The sequence below is a fragment of the Suncus etruscus genome, chromosome 9 (assembly GCF_024139225.1).
Source record: "Suncus etruscus isolate mSunEtr1 chromosome 9, mSunEtr1.pri.cur, whole genome shotgun sequence".
Classification (NCBI taxonomy): domain Eukaryota; kingdom Metazoa; phylum Chordata; class Mammalia; order Eulipotyphla; family Soricidae; genus Suncus; species Suncus etruscus.
The window spans coordinates 11,766,652-11,789,094 of record NC_064856.1 but is presented as its reverse complement, the minus strand read 5'-3'; the positions used below and the strand labels follow the sequence as shown (position 1 = coordinate 11,789,094).

The window sequence follows — 22,443 nt, the reverse complement described above, 5'->3', positions numbered from 1 at the left end:
AAAAAAAAAAAAAAAAAAAAAAAAAAAAAAAAGAAAACAAAATCAAGATATTCTGGGAATTCCTACCAAACATAGTTTAGGAAGACAAGGCCAATACACTCATGTCCAGTTATCTGATGCCAATAGGATCCGATAGTGCTGGGAATGACCAGAACTACATCCCAAGATGACTGGGAGAGGGAATAATGTCTCAAGGATTGAACTCAGGGTCTCCTGCATGCAAGGCATATATTCCAGCTCTTTGAGCTGTCACACCCTCATGATCATTTACACTAAAATTCAGAACAATAGTACATCAATAGTACATCAGGTTGTTTGCATTGTATGTGGCCAGCCTGGGTTCAAATGTAGCACCCTATTTGCTCCCCAATACCCACCAGGAGTGATTCCTGAGCATAGAGCCAGGAGTAAACCCTGAGCACTTCTGACTGTGTCCCCCCAAATAGACAAACAAATAAATAAAATAGAATTTAAAGTGGATTGAAGACTTCAAGATTTGGGACTGGACAGACAATATAAAAGGTAGGGCATGCAGACAACCTGGATTTGATTCCTGGGACTACACATGGTTCCCAAGAGCCATCCCAGAAGTAATCTTTGAGGAGAGTAGTACTGAGCATAGCCAGCTGTGGAAAAATAAAACAAACACAGATGAGATTAGACCAGAATCTATAAAATACATAAAAGAAAAAATAAGCAGAACTCTCTAGGATATGGACCTGAGAGGTATCTTCAATTATCAGGCTCCATTGGCAAATATAATAAAAACAAAAATAAATAAATAAGACAACAACAAAAAATTTGGGTGGGGGTTTTGGGTCACACCCGGCAGTGCTCAGGGATTCCTCCTGGCTCTCCGCTCAGAAATCTCTCCTGGGGGGCTCAGGGGACCATATGGGATGCTGGGATTTGAACCAACATCCTTCTGCATGCAAGGCAAATGCCTTAACTCCATGCTATCTCTCTGGCCCCGAGACAACAAACATTTTTACATGGCAAAAGAAACTTAGGCGGGGCCGGGCAGTGGCGCTGGAGGTAAGGTGCCTGCCTTGCCTGCGCTAGCCTAGGACGGACCGCGGTTCGATCCCCCGGCATCCCATATGGTCCCCCAAGAAGCCAGGAGCAACTTCTGAGTGCATAGCCAGGAGTAACCCCTGAGCGTCACAGGGTGTGGCCCAAAAAACCCAAAAAAAAAAAAAAAGAAACTTAGGCTATAACAAGAAAGCATCCTATTGATTGAGAGGTTTGCATACCATGTGTCAGACAAAAGGGTTAATCTATAAACACTCACAAAACAACAGCAGTGAGGAGTAAACAACAGCATCATCATTAAATAGAGAGAGAATAAAAAGACAGATACATGAAAAAGTGTTCATTGTCACATATTATCAGGGAAATGCAAATCGAGACAACAGTAAGACATCTTTCACCAGTGAGGATGAAATATATTTAAAAGATTGGAATTGACCACTGTGGGTAAGAATGTAAAAAAGAAAATTTTTGGTGCGAATGTTCCATTTCTGTGGAAAACAAAAATGTCTCCAAAAAAATTAAATATCACTCCAAGCCAAAAGAATGAGCAGGACACTTGCTTTGTGTACAGCTGATTTAGGTTCAGTCCCAGCACCATAGGGTCCCCTAAATTCCATGAGGAGTGATCCCTAAGGGCATAACCAGGATTAAGACCTAAATATCACTGGGAGTAGTACAAAACAAAAAGACCACAAAGCAATAATGCTTCCAAGGAATTGCTTCCAAGCAATTACAAATCTGGGGCATATATCCCCCAAACACACAAACATTAAATAAAACAAAAATATATGCATATATATATATATGTTCATTGTGATGCTTTCATAGCCAGATATGAAAACAACCCAAATGTTTAATGACAGATGAATGGATCAATAACTTTGTTGTATACAACAGAAATGATGCAGCTATAAGAAAGATAAAATCTTACAATTCACTACAACTTGAATGGAACTTGATAGTATCATATTAAGAAAAATTAGTCAGTCATACTTACCTGACAGGGGAGATACCATGATCACGAGGGTGGTTTTCCCAGGGCGAGGCTCACCCATTGCACTCCAGGTGTGCTGACTCCTGCGATTTCCCCAAATGTGGGAAACTCAACTGCATAATTTGTGGTAGTGGGGGACTGCATTCACGCTCTCCCCTGAAAAAAAAGAAAAAAAAATTAGTCAGGGATCAGAGTGATAGTATAGCAATAGGACATTTGCCTTGCATGCAGCAGACCCAGGGCAGGCCTGGTTTGATCCTCAGCATCCCCTAATGTCCCTCAAGCCTACCAGGAGCAATTTCTGAGCCAGGAGTAACCCCTGAGAGCTGATGGGTGTGGCCCAAAAAAGAACAAACATACAAAAAAAGAAAAAAGAAGTCATTGGGCCTCAAAAGATGGACATCAACTGTCCAACCCTGAACTCTGGATCCCAACCTTAGAACTGGTACAGCTTTCTGCTCCAGCACCTGGAATCAAACTCCCTCTGGGGAGACCCTGATGCCCCTCTGGCTCCAACTTACACTGAGTCAGGTTCATTTGACACCCTGACGATGAGGAAACAGCAACAACTTGATCTAAGGGCAGATTTCTCTACCTTGCCACCTAATGGTGAAATGAAATCAGAAGACTCTCCATGACACCCTGACTTAGTCCTAGGATCTATGCAAAAACCAAGATCTCTAATTACAGAAGACTAAGTATGACAACTGCAACTGAGTAGAACTTTTCCTAGGACCATAAAGAAAACCCTTGGGGTTGGACAACTAATATGCCCAGAGCCTGTAGTCAGTCTTATGACAGTATGTTTCATGGGTAGAGACACCTTGTATCTCTTAGGCCAAGAGAATTTCCCCCAACATTTACTGCACCTATGCAAAAACAAACAAAAAAGAACATTTGCCACATCTGCCCCCATTTTATAAAATTTCATTTATATCTCCTATATAGGGGCTTCCAACTTTTTCATAGAATCTTAGAATATGGGGCTGGAAAGATAGCACAGTGGTAGGGCATTTGCCTTAGATGCAGAAGGACTGTGGTTCAAATCCCGCATCCCATATGGCCCCCTGAGCTTTCCAGGAGCGATTTTTGAGCATAGAGCTAGGAGTAACCCCTGAGCGCTGCCAGGTGTGACCCCCCCCCTAAAAAAAAAAAAAAGAATCTTAAAATATATTTTGCCACATATTTCCATGTCTTGCTACAAATTGAGAAAAAAAAAAAAAAGTGGATGGGACCCAGGAGCCAAGTGGTTTCAGATGCTTTCAGTGGGGAAAATGGTCATAACTAAATACCCAAGCCAAAGTCAATGACAATAGAATCAAGAGACCTAAACTATAAAAACTAAATACAAAATGGACCTATTACACTGGTAGACCAGGGGGCTAAGAGTGGTGGTATTCTAGGAATTCTTGTGGAAGGAGATAAACACTGATGGTGGGAATGGGCCTAATTCATTGTCACTATATGCCTGAAATACAACTGTGAAAGACTTGTAATTCACAATGGTCTCAATAAAAATTAAAAAAAAAAAAGTCAAAGTCAGAAAGACAAATACCATATTATCTCACTCATCTGTGGTGTACAGAATAACAATACAAGGGAATAGACAGTATGAAATGATGACAAACCCTTAACTTGGATTACAAAGCTGAGTTGATAAAGCAGTAGGGCAAGGAGGGAAAGGAGGAAGAAGAGAAATAAAAATAACACAAGGATAGTCATGGAGGGTCTTGGACAATGGTGGTCATGACAGTGCAATAAGTGTACATCAAAAACATAAATGTCACGTTTTGTCTTGCCTTAAACTTATTCTAGATCAATCTCAGACACTACATATGATCCCTAGAGTACTACCAGGAGTGATTTCAGAGCCTAAAGCCAAGTGTAAGCCCTAAGCACCATTAGGTGTGGCCCTAAAACTAAAACAATAAACGAAACGAACTCATAAATATTAACACTAGGGGCCGGGTAGGTGGCGCTGGAGGTAAGGTGTCTGCCTTGCAAGCGCTAGCCAAGGAAGGACCGCGGTTCAATCCCCCGGCGTCCCATATGGTCCCCCCATGCCAGGGGTGATTTCTGAGCACATAGCCAGGAGTAACCCCTGAGCGTCAAACGGGTGTGGCCCAAAAACCAAAAAAAAAAAAAAAAAAAATATTAACACTATTGCAATCATGTTACCTAAATTACCCTAAAATAAAATAAACTATGTACTATGTATTTTCTTGAATAAACTGGGATAGAGTTGTTCGCTATTAGATATGACTGGAGGTAGATATTTTCAGAATGGTGCTGTCTAAATTTAGCTCTTTTGATACAGCAGGTAGGGCATTTGCATTACACACAGCCAACCCGAATTTTATCTCAGTCATCCCATATAATCCCACCAGAAGTAATTCCTGAGAGCAGAGCCAGGAGTAACCCCTGACCACTGCAGAGTGTGGCTTAAAAACAAAAAGAAAGTGAGTGAGTGTGGAGAAAGATGGGGGGGGGGGGGAGAGAGAGTGAGAGAGAGAGAGAGAGAGAGAGAGAGAGAGAGAGAGAGAGAGAGAGAGAGAGAGCAGAAGACATTGATGCAAAGGCCCTGAGTCACGCAAGATTTCCTGGGAGGAGCTACTCTTTCCATTCTATAAACAGCCATGTGAGAGGCTTATCCAAGGCCACCCAACTTGCTGTAATGAAGCATGAAGCAGATTTGAGATTTGAACCTGGGCCAGTTGACTCTAGCACTCACTCACAGTCACATGGGCATAATCACCAGAAGTGCATTCTGGACACAGGCTTAGGTCTGGGAGCCCTTTTGACAGCTAGAATGATGGCAAATCTCGATTCTCTAGCCCCTTGCCTCCTCAACTGAGGGTCATAACCTCATACAGGATAGCATAACATTTTAGAAATTGTTTTACTATTGATTTATTTATGTTGTATTATCAGTAAATGGTTGGTATACCTATTTTATTTATGTACCTATGTACTTAGGGTTGAAAATGTTTTCTTTTGCAGTGTTTTTTCTCTTTTTGGGGGGCCATAGTCAACAGTACTTGGTTCTGCACTCACTCCTGACAGTGCTCAGGAACTATATGATGATGGGGATTAAACCCAGGTTTACTGTGTACATGGTAAGTGCTCTACCCATTACATTATCTCTATGGCCAGTTTTAAGGATTTAATATATTGAACTGTCTTGTATGATAGTCAAACCACATGTCTTAGACTCAATTCTGTTTCCCAATGGTGGAATTTTAGATAAAATTGGAGTGGGGGTTGGAGCCATACCCAGTAGCACTCAGGGTTTACTCTTGGCTCTGTGTTCAGAAATTGTTCCTGGGGGCCGGAGAGATAGCACAGCGGTAGAGCATTTGCCTTGCATGCAGAAGAACGGTGGTTTGAATCCCGCCATCCCATATGGTCCCCCATGCCTGCCAGGAGCAATTTCTGAACGCAGAACCAGGAGTAGCCCCTGAGCGCTGCTGAATGTGACCCCCCCAAACAAAAACAAAACAAAACAAAACAAACAAATTGCTCCTGGTAGGCTCAAGGGACTGTACTGGATACTGGGGATCAAACCTGGGTTGTCCCGGGCTCGTCCCGGGTTAGCTCCATGCAAGGCAAACTCCATTCCTGCTGTGTGAGCTCCAGCCCAGAATTTTGGATGTTATTTAAATTCTCTGTGTGCCTTAGTTATCTCACCTAGTACATGAGAATAATAATAATAATAATAATATTACCTACTGCACTGATTTATTATGAGAATAAAATTGCTTAATAATTGTGAATAAATTCCATATAGGGACTAGAGAGATAATACAGTATTAAGACACTCATCTTGAACAAGGCTGACTGGGACTACATCACTAGAACCCTAAAAAGCCCCCTGTCAGGTGTGACCCTTGAGCAAAGCTAGATGTGGCATACACACACCCTAAATAAGTTACATATACTTTTGTTTAAAAGTGAGAAAATAGAAAACTGAAATTTTTGGAGCACCTGTTTTTCATACAGTGGATCTGGGTTTAATCGCAGGCACTAGCTGGTACCTAGAGCACCATCTGAACACCACCATGTGCTAGCAGAAGTCAAGGGACTCTACTCCAAGCAGGGTGGGTCCTGGATTGCTAAAACAGAAGTCACAGCTCCTCCTCTCCATCACCTTGTATCTTAATATCCACAATAAAGCCTTGCCAACCTTCCCCTTTATTAGTTCTGTCCACTGCCTTTAAATGATGCCTGAAGAGGTGTTTTGTGGCAAAAGCCCTGGCCTGTAAGATCGTGATCAAGGGACTAGAGTGATAGCACAACAGATAGGGCATTTGCCTTCTATGCTGCCAACCTGGGACAGACCCAGATTTGATTCCCAGCATCCCATAAGGCCCCTTGAGCCTGCCAGGGGCGATTTCTGAGCATAGAAGCAGGAATAACCCATGAGCACTGCTGGGTGTGACCCAGAAACCCAAAAAATAAAAATAGTCATCAAGCTACCTCCCTTTTCAGGCCCTTAGTTTTTCCTATCTGTAAAGTAAGAAGAAAGGGTTGGATGAACTCAGTGTTTGCAAAAGAGAATACGTACAGCAATGATGGGTTTCCAGATGGTCTTAGGGTCTTGACCATTCATTAACTTTAAATCATGTTGTGAGACATGTATTCCTCTTGACTGCTTTCCTGTTCTTCCAACTCATTTAACTACCATGAACATCTCACTTGTTCAGGAAGGGAGAGACTCAGAGGTTCAGAGCCTTCAACAACATGAATTTTAGCTGGAATTTAAGACCTTTTTTGCTTTTCCTTCCTTTATATTGGTTTCCCATTTGAAATCAATGATTTAACATTTCCACTTAGAGGCCGGAGCAATATAACACAACAGGTAGGGTAGTTGCCTTGCACACAGCCAACCTGGGTTTGTTCCCAGCATCCCATATGGTCCCCTGAGCCTTCCAGGAGTAATTTCTGAGTATAAAGCCAGGACTAACCCCTGAGACTCACCAAGTGTGGCCTCAAAACTAAATAAATAGATAGATAGATTAAATAGTTAATTAAGTAATTTAATTAAGTTGTCCTAAGTTTTGAAGAAAAAAAAAAAGAGAGTTGATTGGGTCCAGAGAGATTGTACAATGGATAGGGTGCTTGCTTTATATGTGTGGTACCCCATGTGCTACTGAAACATCACCAGGAGTGCTCCCTTGAGTACAAAGCCAGCAGTAAGCCTTGAAAACTGCCACATGGGACCCCAAAAACAAATAAAACAAAACAAAAAGGGTTGATTGTCAGGAAAACATAATTGATAACCCGGGCAGGCATGAGTGAATGGTTATGGGTTAATAGATTTTGGTGACGCAAGAGCTGCAGATCTTAGCTCTGGCCTCTGAGGGAGCCAGGAAGAACATAAATACTTTCCTTTCACTGGGGCCTCCCAGGAGCTTTGTAAAAATCCTTCATCATTCGAATCTGATTTGCATTGGGTCTGGGGGAAGGCAAGGAGACCTGTGCCTGGGCACAACACCTGCCTGGTTCCTGGTGATCCCCTGGCAGTCATGGCTCTGATGGCCAAGGAGGGTCAGCTCAGAGGGCCGGGGTTTTCCCTCCAAAGAATGTGCTGTTTGTGCCTGGGATGGAGCCTGCACACATGATGCTTCCTTTACATTATATCTCCCCTCCTCAAGCCTCCACCGCAGTCACTTGTTTTCTTAGTCGCTAGAGAGGGTTGAGGAAACCAAGTCTCATCCCTGGCCTTAGGCATGAATAGCTGGGGTAGGGGAACGGCTCCTAGTGTAGATGGTCTTTCCTTGGCTGGTCTGTCACTTAGCTACTCTGAGTCTCGGGCCCTAGGCTGCAAAGTGAAATCCATCCTGCTGGTGAGGTAACGCTTCTTGTTACCAGGAAACAAACTATGTGATCAAAGGGAGACTCAAATGAGTTAGTACGTAGTGTGCAACATCATATTTTATTTCCAGGGACTAAAGCTGCTGCTTGGCGCGCGCGCACACACATACACACACACACACACACACACACACACACACACACACACACACACACACACACACATTCCCCCTGAGAGTTGAGGTAAGTGGAGAAGCAAGACACTCCTACATCATCCTGCGACATCTGGGCTGTCTCCCACCTGCTTTCTCAGGTAACCTCTAACTTTAATTTGACAGGTGAGAAAATAAGCTGTCAGAGAGGGGTGGACACTGTGCAGAGACCACCCTGAGACTCACAGTCTGTGGGCTACCTAAGCCCATGCAATACCCATTCTGTGGAGGAACTTCAAGGAGATGGGTTGAAGATCCCCAGGGAAGTCCCAGCCTCCCTCAGCATGAAGTTCTCTCCCCAGCTGTGGTGGGGCAGTGTTAGCTGGTGTCTGCCTCAGAGGCCTCCTCACCCAGGGAAGGCCACCTGTCCTGCCAGGTCTCAAACTCACATCCATGGGGTGTCTGGGAGGAGCTTGATTCACTCCTGAACTTCCAGCTAAGGGGAAGAACCACCCCAGATCCTGCCTTCTACCTACAGCTGCTGAGTTGCTGAGCCTTTGCTCGCCCAGGAAAAAAGAAAGTGATTCTGTGTTCCTGTTGGATCCTTTCCTTGTGAGGCAGGCTGGTGGGAGCAGTAAGGAGGGGAGGGCACAGGGTTTCACCTGCAGCTGGTTGCATCAGCAAGTCTTGCGCAAGGCGCCCTGTCCTCTGCAGAACCCATCCCCTTCTGGTGCTCTGGGTGCCAGGTGGATTGTCCCTCCTCTGAGGGACACAGATGATCTACCCCTTGGGATCGAAGTGGGAAGGATGAAGAGATGAGAGGTGGTTTGGGACGGGTGATGGAACTTGAGTCGGGAAGGTGCAAGCCCAGATTCCTGGTCTGGAGGGAGGCACTAAGAGCCAGACCCTGGACTTGGACTGACTGATCTTTACTCTTAGCCATAGACTGAGCCCTAATTCTGCCTTCAGACTCTACCTGAGCTCTGGTTTGAAACCTTGGCTCTATCCTGAACCCTGATTACTGCCCACAGTCCTAACCCAAGCCTTTCAGGCTCACCTGGCCACAAACTGGGAACCTACATTTTCTCATCTGCTTTCTGGCCCCAGTTCCAATTCTTGCTCCTCACTGATTTACAATCCTACAGACAAATATAGTTTGTTGGTTTGTTTGCTTTGATTTTGGGCCACACCAGGCAGTGCAGTGTCCGGATTCAACCCACATCCAAGACAAGAACCCTATTCACTGTACTATCTCCCCAACTCCCCTACAGACAAATTTAACTTGAATATATTAGCCATCAGTCCTGTTGCCAGAAGGATGCACACACACACACACACACACACACACACACACACACACACACACACACACACCAGCACTGCCTGCCCAGCCTGTTCTCTAGAAGCCGAGTTCACTGGGCTAAGGCACAGACTGACCATCTACTGGCCTCTGTGGTCAACTTCCCTGCTGCCAAATTGAAGATGAGCATCAGACAGTACTGAACTGGGGATCCCTCATGCTATCCTGGTCCCTCACTGACCCAAGACTGACTCAAGGAGGAATTAGGCAGGACCATGGGGATGGATCCAGCAGAGGTACAAGCAGAGACAGCACAAAGTCTTTGAAGTCGAGGATGGCAGGGTGGGAGTGATGTGAGGAGTCCCTGGTGGGAAATGGACTGAAAAGGAAACAGCTTGTGGTCACTTCAACAGCACATATACTAAAATTGGAATGATACAGAGAACATTAGCATGGCCCCTGCGCAAGGCTGACATGCAAATTCATGAAAAGGAAGCAGCCTGTCCCTTGAGGTAAGGTGACTGGTCTGAGTCCTCTCCATTCCCATCTTTCTACTTATTGCCCACTTTCTGTTCACTCAACCCTCAACCATAATTTCTTTTTCTATCTTTCTTTCTTTCTTTCTTTCTTTCTTTCTTTCTTTCTTTCTTTCTTTCTTTCTTTCTTTCTTTCTTTCTTTCTTTCTTTCTTTCTTTCTTTCTTTCTTTCTTTCTTTCTCTCTTTCTTTCTTCTTCCTTCCTTCCTTCCTTTCTCTTCTTTCTCTTCTTTTTCTTTTTCTTCTTTCTTCTTTCTCTTTTTCTTTTTTCTTCCTTTCATTCATTCTTTCTTTCTTCTTTTTCTTTTTTCTTTCTTCTTTCTCTTTTTCTTTTTCTCTTTCTTTCCTTTTTTCTTTCTTTCTGTCTTTCTTTGAGCATGAATTATGTTTCTGCACGACATATTAAAATTTGTAATATATATGGAATGTATCCTACATATGTACACCATATATAACATATATAGATATATGTGTATATGTATATACATATAACATACCATATATAATATATATACCATATATGTTAACTGTATCTAAAGCATTTGGAATACATATGTGTGTGTATTTCATATCTGTCTTTCCCAGTATTCTGTAAGATCTCGTGAGCAGGTTCCTGCTCATTTGACTCATAGTTGTGTCTCTAGCAATTCGAATACCACTTGGCACACAGAGAGTCTCAATAGGGATGAAATCTTTGAACTCAATAAAAACAACAGTTCTTGGCCTGAGCTATAGCACAGCAGTAGGGCATTTGTCCTACCCCAAAGTAAAAACAAAACAAAGCAAAACAAAGAAACAGCAGTTCCGGCAGGCACGCTTGATGAGGCAAAAAGCTACCTGATCACATGTGTTTACCATCAGCCTGGTTTGGATTTGTTTGTTTGTTTGGGTCACACCCAGCAGTGCTCAGGGACCACTCCTGGCTCCATACTCAGAAATTGCTCCTGGCAGGCTCAGGAGACCATGTGGGATGTCGGACTTTGAACCACTGTCCTTCTGCATGCAAGGCAAATGCCCTACCTCCGTGCTATCTCTCCGGCCCCTGGTTTGGATTATTTCATGCTTTGGCCTGTTACTCTAAACCTGTTTTCCTCTGGATGAAAATATGGCATTTGGTGCCTCACAAGTAAACATCTACTGAGGTGATCAACATGTCTTAGGGAAAACCAGAACTTGACTCTTTCTTTTTCTTTTGGTTTTTGGTTTTTGGGTCATACCCAGCAGCGCTCAGGGGTTCCTCCTGGCTCTAAACTCAGAAATCGCTCCTGGCAGGCTCTGGGGACCATATGGGATGCCGGGATTCGAACCACCGACCTTCTGCATGAAAGGCAAATGCTTTACCTCCATGCTATCTCTCCGCCCCCCCCCCCTTTCTTTTTTGGGTCACACCCAGTGATGCTCAGGGGTTACTCCTGGCTATAAGCTCATAAATCACTCCTGGCTTGGGGGACCAAATAGGACACCAAGGGATCTAACTGAGGTCCATCCTAGGCTAGCGCAGGCAAGGCAGAAGCGTTACCCCTTGCACCACCGCTCTGGTCCCTGACTCTAGTTTTATTGTATCTTAGATGTCTTTTAGACATCCAAGAGGAGATATCAAGTAGTAATTGGATGTTGAGGGGCTAGAGCAATAGAGGATGCTTGCCTGGCACAAGGCCCTCCCAGATTCAATCCTTGGCATTCCGTATGGATCCCTAAACCCTGTCATGAGTGATTCCTGAGTTCAGGGCCAGGAGGAAGCCCCTGAGCACAGCTGGGTGTGGCCCCAAAACAAAATGAGTTATTGGCTGTTGATGCTGAAGTTCAGTTGAGAGGTCTGGGCTGAAGAGACAGATCTAGACATGAAATGGTTAAGGGACTAAGTGCTGAATCATCCAACAGGAAGGATTGAGGCAGAAGCAAAGCAGTGGTCCAAGATCAGGAAGGGGGAGAGTATGGAGGTGGATGTCCCAACTGTGGTCCTAGATGTTGAGGGGTCTAGAAGATGAAAATGGACTTTGTATTAGGAAACATAATGATATTGATAAGAACAGCGTTAAAGATGCTAGCAGGTCAAAGCATGATTGGACTGGATTTAAGAGAGAACAGGTTCTGTGCTGAGAAATCACACTTGGAAGGACTCAGGGGACCCAAAGTGATGCTGGGCATTGAACCTTGGTTAGCCATGCAAGGCTCAAACCCCAGTGCTGGGCACTCCCACTTTTAATGGAAATTTCTGGGTGGTTCCCCCATGGAAACTGTGCCTATATACCTCTACCTGATGGCAAAGTATGCTCTTGTTCCCCCCAAAATTCCATTATAGTGTGATCATGAAGTCTTTGATCTTTACCAATCTGGTTGTGAAATAAACCTATGTGTCTTTGCACAGTTTATGTGTATTCCTAGTTCCAATGGGTGCAACCTTTCACAGCCACATTAGCGAAAAGGGAGGAGGAAATGCCCAATCAGTCTTGTAGGCAGTGAGTACATGTCTTCCAGAGCTGAGTTAGCAGAGTAGAGGCAAGCAGGACCAGCTACTAAGAATGCTGCTCCCCTCTGCTTCTCCCTCTGCTCCCCTGTGCTCCTCCCTCTGCTCCTCTAGGTCCTTCCTTAGTTCCTTCTTGTTCCTCCATCTACTCCTCTTAACTCCTGCCTTTGTTCCCCTGTGCCCCTCTCTGCTCCTCTGTGCTCTGCTTCTAGCCCACATGTCTCTAGCATCTCCTCCATCCCTGCATCCCCACAGGTATCTCACAGTTTTCATCCCTTCCTTGGGAAACCCTTTGCCTCCTCCTCCTATTTAATCTTTCCTTGGTGAGAGTTTCTGGAATGCTGCACTCAGGTGATATCCAACGCTCCTATGTGACCCCACAAGACTCTGAGGAAAATGTAAGACTTTTTATTTGGGGGATTGGTTCATACCAGACAATGCTGAGGGCTTACTCCTGACTCTGAGCTTAGAACTCTCCCCTAAAAGGTTTTCTGGAAAATGTAAGATTCTAGCTCTCTCAGCTGGTCTGGTACTGGGTACACTCAGGGTGTGGGAGGGAATGATTGGATATTGCCTGTGCACATGCAAACAGGTGCTTACGTGGAGTGGATAGATAGGTGTGAGTCTGGGCAGATAAGGAAACAATACCTAGACAGTCCCAGGCTTGAGCACAGCCCCTTACTGGAATGTGATGTTGTCCATTGGGAACACGAACTTTCTTGTCTATAAAGCTGGAATGATAGAGGAATGGGTGTTGCCAGCCTTGCTGGGACTGTTCTTCCTCTGCCTTCTTCACCCTACCCTTCCTTCCTTCACCCCACTTCCTTCACCTCCTTCACGCTGTCCTCCACACCAGCCCCTTCCTAATAGTCATGGACCAACCAAACCTTCCTGCCCAGGGGGCTGGAGTGACAGTACAGCAGGTAGGGCTCTTGCCTTGCATATGGTCAACCTGGGTTTGATCTCCCCATATAGTCCCATAGCCCTCCAGGAGTGACCCCTGAGGAATAAGCCCTGAGTACATCCAGGAGTACCTTCCCCCACCCCAACCCCCAAAAAAAGATCCTGGTGCTGCCTAGGACCTTTGTCTTTGCCAAACCATATGCTGAGCTTGTCCTTGTGCTATGCCTTCCAGGCTCCTCTTCCTTAGTTCTCTGGTTGAACATCGCCTGTGCAGAGAGGTTCCCTGGAGACCCCTGTAAAGTGGTGTGCTATGCCCAGGTCCCACCTCTGTCATGCATCACACATAACTGGATCTTGTGTTTAATTAACAGGGTTTAAAATCATCTCATCTATGGATAAAAATTGCTCATTTTCTGCCTCTCTGGCTGCCACTCGTAAGCAAGATTCTAGAGTCTCTCACCTAAAGTAAGTTCAACTGATCATTGTTGAAGTTTTTCTCATTGTGATAAGACTTTCCACTCTTTCAACAACTTTGTAATATACCATAGAATACTTTTTATTGTTTTTGTTTTGGGGTCACACCCAGCAGCACTCAGGGGTTACTCCTGACTCTGCACTCAGAAATCGCTCCTGGCAGGCCTGGGTCCACCACATGCAAGGCAACTGGCCTTCTACTATGCTATTGCTCTGGCCCCAGAATACATATATTCGTGTGTGTGTGTGTGTGTGTGTGTGCGCGCGCGCGCGCGTTTGTTTTTGGTTGAGGGAGGCCACATTCAACAGAGCCAAATTACACTCTACTCGGTGTTTTGGATAGCACCCCGTGGTGCTCAGGGGATCAAACCCAGAACTCCTGAACATAAATCTTGCACTCCCTCACAACATAGTGTATTATAATTTTTTTTTGCTTGTTTTGTTCTTGGACCACACCCAGAGATGCTCAAGGGTTACTCCTGGCTCTGCAGTCATGAATCATTCCTGGTGGTGCTCAGAGGACTAGAAGGGATCCTGGAGATTGATCCTGGGCTGGCTGTGTGCAAGGCAAACATCTTACCCACTGTACTAGCTTACATTCTTTTCCCAGGACTAACTTATTCTGTTTTATCCTCTACCCCACTTATTACTTCCCCTTACGTCCTTCTCAAGTAACTTTCTGTTCATTTTTTTGTTTGGGAGCCACACCCAGCATTGTTCAAGTGCTACTCCTGGCTCTGCATTCAGGAGTCATTCCTAGTGGTGCTGGAGAACCATATGGGATGCAGAGGGTCGAACCCAGGTCGGCCGATGCCCTATCGCTGTGCTATCACTCCAGCTCCATTCTCAAGAAACTTTCATTCAACCAGCAGTGTTTATAGGTTTGCGTCTTTATTTTGTTTTGTTCATCAGTCTTTATATCCTTATACTATACACAATGATAGAATAATCCAATACTTATCTGACTAATTTAGTTTTGCATCATTTTCCTCAAGCTTCTTCCTTTTTGTTGCAAATAGAGACATTTCATCTTCTCAATAGCTGAAGAGTATTCCATGGGATAATGCCACCACCTCATTTTGGGGGGTTATTTTTGAGCCACACCAAGTGACTCTCAGGGATTACTCCTGGCTATGTGCTCAGAAATCGCTCCTGGCTTGGGGGACCATATGGGATACCGGGGGATAGAACCGTGGTCCCTCCTGGGTCAGCTGCGTGCAAGGCAGATGCCCTACCACTGTGCCATCACTCTGGCCCCATCCCTCACCTCTTTATTAATCATCCACCCACAGGCACTTTCGTTGCTCCATATATTTGTCATTTATTTTGGGGCCACACCTGGTAGTACTCAGTGGCTACTCCAGCTTGGTGTTCAGGACTCACTCTCAACAATATTGGGGATCAAACCAAGCCTTCCTTATGTAAAACATGTGCTCCAATCCATTGAGCCCTTTCTTCAGCCTTGGTTGTTCTATAGTCTAGCTCTTGTAAATAACATTGAAGTAAACCTTGGGGTGGATATAACTTTTTCTGGATGGAAGGGGCTACACCTTTCTGTGCTCAGGACTTAAAATTAGTGCTGTACCCACAAATCACTTCTAGTAGATCTTGAGTAACCATAGACAGCTAGAAATCAAACCCAGTTTGGCTGCAAATGGTTCTGAAAGATCAGATCATAGACAGCTAGAGATCAAATCCAGATTGGCTGCATGGCCCCCACTATCTCTTACCTCCTTACCCCTCCCCTCTCTCTCTCTTTCTCTCTCTCTTTCTGGTGCTCAGGGATTACTTCTGGATTTGCATGCAGGAGTCACTCCTGGTGGGCTTGAGGAACCATAAATGGGTGTGGGGATCAAACCCGTGTCATTTATGTGCAAGGCAAAGCAAAATAGAACTATATGCAAGGCAAGACCAAACTACATGCAAGCCACTTGTGTGCAACCCACACACTGGCCCTACCCCTACACGCTATCTCTTTAGCCCTAGACACCAACTCTGAGTAGCTCTTCTTCTGCCAAGCCTAGCCGTGGACTCTGCCCAGTGCACATCCCGGAGCACATCCTGTTTTCCTCTCTCCTCCTTCCTGCCCTGCCCACATGTGCTGGGCCAGTTGCTTATGAAATCCTGTACGTTCTTCCATCACCAGGCTCCTGTTGGCTTAAAGCCCAGGATATGACTTTGAATCATGTGCACAGAGGTTGTTGATTAAAGCAGGACAGGAAGCTCACAGTCTTCAGGGATAACAAACCAAGCTGCCACACAGGGTAATGCCAGAGTCACTGTTCCATCACTACTCATGTCCACAGAGCACACCTGCGAAGACTTCTGAAGATCTGACTGTGGCCAGAGGGCATGTCAGTGTGGGAACAGCTGTGGCATTTATGCCTACTCTGGAAAACACAGCAGAGCAGAAACACATGTACCTGAGATTACACAACTAGCTTTGAATCTCATCTATGTCCTACCTGCCTTTTCACTTCTCAGAGTCTTTCCTAATCTTTCTTAGTATTTCCCATTGTAGCAGATGTAGCTGCTAAAAGTATCAAGAGCAGACTGGGAGCAGACAACTTGAACATGTCAGTTTTCCTAAAGACATGTCACCATCATTTAAACACCTGTTGGCAGTATTCCCCTGCCTAGAACACATATCTGTTCTAGTGAGTCTGATGGACTCACTAGCTGACACAAGAACTCACAGAGCTTTCTAAGTATTTGGTTGATTTGGGAAGCAGGTGCTCCCAAATCTTGCTGGGGGCCCAGGAGTCACACCAGCGATTATAGACCATTAGTGCAACGCAGGGGCCCAAAGGTGTAATGCTGCTTGAACCCTGCAGTTCCAGGAGATCTGGGTCACTCCAGTAGTGCTATGACCCCTGCATTGAGCTATGGTCAGGGGACCATTTGATGTTGGGAAGTGCATGCTGGGCATTTTGCCTTAACCACTATACTCTCTTTCCAAGCCTCTTAGCTGATCTTTTTATCATTTTGCTTTGTTTGGGGCACACACAGCAATATTCAGGGAATACTTCTAGGTCTATAATCAGGAATTACTTCTGGCAATGCTTGGGAGACCATATGAGATGCTGGGGATCAAACCCAGGTCAGCTTCTTTTCTTTCTTTCTTTCTTTCTTTCTTTTCTTTCTTTCTTTCTTTCTTTCTTTCTTTCTTTCTTTCTTTCTTTCTTTCTTTCTTTCTTTCTTTCTTTCTTTCTTTCTTTCTTTCTTTCTTTCTTTCTTTCTTTCTTTCCTTCCTTCCTTCCTTCCTTCCTTCCTTCCTTCCTTTCTTTCTTTCTTTCTTTCTTTCTTTCTTTCTTTCTTTCTTTCTTTCTTTCTTTCTTTCTTTCTTTCTTTCTTTCTTTCTTTCTTTCTTTCTTTCTTTCTTTCTTTTTCTTCTTTCTTTCTTTCTTTTCTTTCTTTTTCTTCTTTCTTTCTTTCTTTCTTTCTTTTCTTTCTTTCTTTTGTTTTGGGCCACATCCAGTGGCCCCTGATGCTCAGGGGTTTCTCCTAGCTATGTGCTCAGAAATCACTCCTGGCTTGGGGGACCATATGGGATGCCAGGGGATCCAACCTCGGTCCGTCCTCGGCTAGCGTGGGCAAGGCAGCCATCTTACCAGTTGCACCACTGCTCTAGCCCCTCAGGTCAGCTTCTATACTCTCCCTCCACCCTCTAGCTGATCATTTTTTTCCCCTAATCATTCTCAAAGTGCTTTCCCAGAGGATTTTTTGTGCACTTATCATGAGCAGGAATTGGTGATCTGAGAAGACAGGGTCTGTGGCATGTGAGGAATCTAGACACAATCAAGGGATTATGACGACAACCCCATCCTTTATCAGAGTAGCTCGTTGGTAGAATCTGGAGCCTCATGGTCATCTGCTCCCACATCTGTGAAAGGTCTCACCATCCTGGATTCAGATTGTTAGAGTTAACCTATAAAACCCTGGGGAAATGCTTCTACAGTCTTCCTGGCTTCCCTTCTGGGGGTCAGAGATAGTGGCACCCATCCCATGGCACGCTGACTAAGCATCAATTAGGACCAAAAGAGTTAGTATAGACAGTGCTGAGACCAGCATTTGCTATACACAGACCCCAAGTGCACTGCTCTCTAACTATGCGGCCTGTTTCTGTGAGTTCCTTGGCTGAGAGTCCCTGGAGGCAGGCTCATGTCTGAGACATCCATAATTATAATCCAAGCACTGCCTGCTTCCCGTCAGCCAGTGTTGCCACTTCCTCAAATAGGAAGCATTGTGTGTCCCTAGGTGCCAAGCACTGCAACTGCATGCTCATTAGGTCATCAGAGGATCTTAAGAAATAATTTCCTTGTTTGCTTTTTTTGTTTGTTTGTTCTTTGGTGGCGAGCACACTCAGGATGTGCAGGCTTACTCCTGGCTCTGTGCTCAGAGATCATTCCTAGCAAGGTTCAGAGGACTCTCTGGGTGCCAGGGATCAACATGGGTCAGCCATGTGCAAAGGCAAGCTCCTACCCACTTGTACTATTTCTTGGGTCCCATCTTGTTTGCATTTTGGAGACAATGTAACTGGGGCTTAGAGAAGCTAAGAAATTGTCCATGTTCACACAGCAACTTAAGATCTGTGAATTGGCCGGTTCTCAACCCAGCTAGGCTAATGATTTGGGATGAAGAGTTTGAGGCATAAATGTCGCAATCTTCACCTCTTGAACTCTCAGGACTCCCAGAAACACTCTGAAACATGAACCTCCCTTTCTCTTCTCACCTTTGATATCGACTCTATGACCTGGCCCAGTGCCCCAAGGGCTTCCGCATCCCTGGCAGTGGACCCCATCACCTTTCCTTTGGCCCAGTTGGGCATAAGGTGAAGCTGGGTTTGGGAAATAATTGCAGTCTCCTGGTCAGTGCATTGGGGAACGGGTCACACAGGATTTAGCAGAAGGGAGATACAACCTTTGGGAGGTAGGGGGTTAAGTGGAGATGAAAGTTGCTGAAGGGGCATGTGAAGGAGCACAAAGGGCTGAGAGCAGCTTTGCTTGTGGGGGTCCAGGGTTGCACATACCCACACCCACACACATACATCCCAGCACCACAGGGTGTGGCCACAGAACAACAACAAAAAACTAAAAGCAGTGGATGTACCAGGAATTTGCATCTCCTGGGCCCCATTTTCCTCCCTCTTCTTCCCATCTTTCCCACATACCTCCACATACCCAGAGAAAAAGGAATAAAGGGAAGAGGTTAGAATGATAGGACAGTGGGAGAGCACTTACCTTGCATGCAGCCCACAAGTCTCAATCTCCAACACCCCCTATTGTCCCCCATGCCCACCAGGAGTGAGCCCTGGTCACTACTGGGTGTGACCCCAAAACAAAACAAAAACAGAATAAGAGGGGAAAAATAGGGGTGGTTATCAAACTACTGATTGTCAGTCTTTCCAGAGACTCCAGGGACACCAGAGGGCACCCCAGACCACTGTGGTTTCTACCCACAGGCCACCGGGACAGGTAATCCCAGACAGGTAATCCCACCAGTGGTGGTGCTGGTGGTTGGGCTCTGTGCACCTCCAGGCCCCCAGGCTCCTGAAGTGTTGGTACTGCTTCCCGCTTTGTTGAGCAACATTGAAGTCTGCGTGTCTGCCTGGAAAGGTTCTGCGAAGTGAGCAGGGCAATCCCCTCTCACTTTTCTTCTACATTTGTATCCTGTCTGTTCCTCTAGAAAGATAACCTAATTCCTGTTAGTTCCGGGACCAAAGCAATGGTACTGTTCTGTTTGTACTTAAAATTATAGATTTATTGAAAAGTTGCAAATATAGTCAGAGATCCTGCAAAGCCTAAGCTATGCTTCTTTTTACCCCCACCTCCCACTTCTTAGCCTTTCATGGCCTTAACATCAGTAGAGTTATTTGCCTAGTCCTTATGTTTTCTAGGTTAAATGTTGAGTAATTATTTCTCTTTCCTTCCTTCCTTCCTTCCTTCCTTCCTTCCTTCCTTCCTTCCTTCCTTCCTTCCTTCCTTCCTTCCTTCCTTCCTTCCTTCCTGCCTGCCTTCCTTCCTTCCTTCCTTCCTTCCTGCCTCCCTCCCTCCCTCCCTCTCTCTCTTCCCCCCTCCTTCCTTCCTTCCTTCCTTCCTTTTTTTTTTTTTTTTTTTTTTTTTTTTTGGTTTTTCGGGTCACACCCGTTTGATGCTTAGGGGTTACTCCTGGCTAAGTGCTCAAAAATTGCCCCTGGCTTGGGGGGACCATATGGGACGACAGGGGATCGAAGACAGGGGATCGAACCGTGGTCTCGATCTTTCCTTGGCTAGTGCTTGCAAGGCAGATACCTTATCTCAAGCGCCACCTCGCCGGCCCCTTCCTTTTTTTTTTTTTTTCCCTTGATTTTGGGCCACACCTGATGGCACTCAGGGGCCACTCCTGGCTATGCGCTCAGAAATCACTCCTGGCTTGGGGGTCACATAAGATGCTCCATGCTCATAAAATTACCCCTGGCAGGTACGGGGAACCATATGGGATGCCGGGGTTCGAACCACTGTCCTTCTGCATGAAAGACAAATGCTTTACCTCCATGCTGTCTCTCCGGCCCTTCTTTCTTTCTCTTTCTCTTTCTTTCTTTCTTTCTTTCTTTCTTTCTTTCTTTCTTTCTTTCTTTCTTTCTTTCTTTCTTTCTTTCTTTCTTTCTTTCTTTCTTTCTTTCTTTCTTCCTTTCTTTCTTCCTTTCTTCCTTCCTTCCTTCCTTCCTTCCTTCCTTCCTTCCTTTCTTCCTTCCTTCCTTCCTTCCTTCCTTCCTTCCTTCCTTCCTTCCTTCCTTCCTTTCTTTCTTTCTTTCTTTCTTTCTTTCTTTCTTTCTTTCTTTCTTTCTTTCTTTCTTTCTTTCTTTCTTTCTTTCTTCCTTTCTTTCTTTCTTTTTTTTTTTTTTTTTTGGTTTTTGGGCCACACCCCTTTGATGCTCAGGGGTTACTCCTGGCTATGTGCTCAGAAATCGCCCCTGGCTTGGGGGGACCATATGGGACGCCGGGGGATCGAACCGCGGTCCTTCCTTGGCTAGCGCTTGCAAGGCAGACACCTTACCTCCAGCGCCACCTACCCGGCCCCTCTTTCTTTCTTTTGTTCTTTCTTTCTTCTTTCTTTCCTTCTTTCTTTTTCTTTCTCTTTCTCTCTTCTTTCTTTTTCTTTCTCTTTCTTTCTCTCTTCTTTCTCTTTCTTTCTTTCTCTCTTTCTTTCCTTCTCTCTTTTTCTTTTTCTTTCTCTCTTCTTTCTTTCTTTCTTTCTTTCTCTTTTTCTTTCTCTCTCTTTCTTTCTCTCTCTTTCTTTCTTTCTTTCTTTCTTTCTTTCTTTCTTTCTTTCTTTCTTTCTTTCTTTCTTTCTTTCTTTCTTTCTTTCTTTCTTTCTTTCTTTCTTTCTTTCTTTCTTTCTTTCTTTCTTTCTTTCTTTCTTTCTTTCTTTCTTTCTTTCTTTCTTTCTTTCCTCTCTTTCTTGTTTGGAATCACACCTAGCTGTGCTCACGATTTATTCCTGGCTCTATGCTCAGGCATTACTCCTGGTGGAGCTCAGGAGTGATACAACATCCAGTTATATGTGGTGCTAGGATGGAACTCTGTACTTCACCTTTTGCATTATCTCTCCAATGCTAGAATGTTCTTTATGAACATTATGAACATTCCTGTGATGAGACTGAAGTCACAGATTTAGGGAGGAAGAACACCTCAGAGATAATGAACACTTCTCATGTCCTCAGTTCAATTTGCATGAGACCCACAAGACTGGTCACTATTGCTGCTGACCTTGTTCCTTTCGCCAAGGCAGTGCCTGCACAGCTTCCTTACTCTGAAGGTTCTGTTTTTACCTCTTCTTTGCTGCTTAGAAGCAGGTTTCTGAGCACTGCCCACACTCAAGAGAAAGGGACCAAAGCATCATTTAACACCTGCGGAATAGTGCACCAGAGAACTTGTAGGCACTTGCCAACCCCCCCCCCAGAAAGTTCTTGGCTCTTGGGCATTATTCTATGATAGTGCAAGCATCCTCTTTGTTTTGTTTTTGTTTGAGGGTTATGTCCTGTGATGCTCAGGGATAACTCCTCATTCTACACTCAGAAATTACTCCTGGCAATGCTCATAGGAGTTGCTGGAGATCAAATCTGAGTCAGCTGCCTGCAGGGCAAGCACCCTACTGTATTATCTCTTGGACTCTTGCAAGTACCCTCATTTTGCCTTCAAGTTATACCCACTTGCCTCAGTAGAGGTGAACCTTGTCCAAAATAACAATTTTTTTTTTGGTTCTTGAGTCACACCTGGCAGTGCTCAGGGGTTACTCCTGGCTCTACACTCAGAAATTGCTCCTGGCAGGCTCGGGGAACCATATGGGATGCCGGGATTCGAACCACCGACCTTCTGCATGCAAGGCAAATGCCTTACCTCCATGCTATCTATTCGGCCCCCAAAATTACAATTTCTGAGGAATGCAAAAAGTAATTTTTTTTAGTTCTGTCAATTTTCCTGTCATTTATTAATTGAAATTCTACTACAGGGGACTGAGTGATTGTACAGTAGGTAAGACTCTTGCTCTGCAGGCAGCCAAACTAGGTTTGAACTCTGGCAATACATTTAGTTCCCCAGGACCACTTAGGTGATTCCTAAGCACAGAGCCATGAGTAGGCCCTGAGTACTGGCTGAGTATGACTACCCCAAATAATAATAATTTTACCTCCCCATATTTATTATATTCAGTCAATTCCGAAATAAATAATTTTTGTTACTTTTTTGACATATAAAATGATAAATTAATGAGGGCTGAAGAGGTAGCACAGCA

At 44.8% G+C, this 22,443-nt stretch overlaps 2 non-coding genes across 2 annotated transcripts; both read left to right on the top strand.

The window, feature by feature from the left end:
- Nucleotides 1–2,021: 2,021 nt before the first annotated feature.
- LOC126019920 (U1 spliceosomal RNA) lies at nt 2,022–2,185 on the top strand. Its single transcript, XR_007499527.1, has one exon. It is a non-coding gene; the product is annotated as a U1 spliceosomal RNA (small nuclear RNA).
- Nucleotides 2,186–9,689: 7,504 nt separating this feature from the next.
- LOC126019911 (U6 spliceosomal RNA) lies at nt 9,690–9,796 on the top strand. Its single transcript, XR_007499520.1, has one exon. It is a non-coding gene; the product is annotated as a U6 spliceosomal RNA (small nuclear RNA).
- Nucleotides 9,797–22,443: the final 12,647 nt, after the last annotated feature.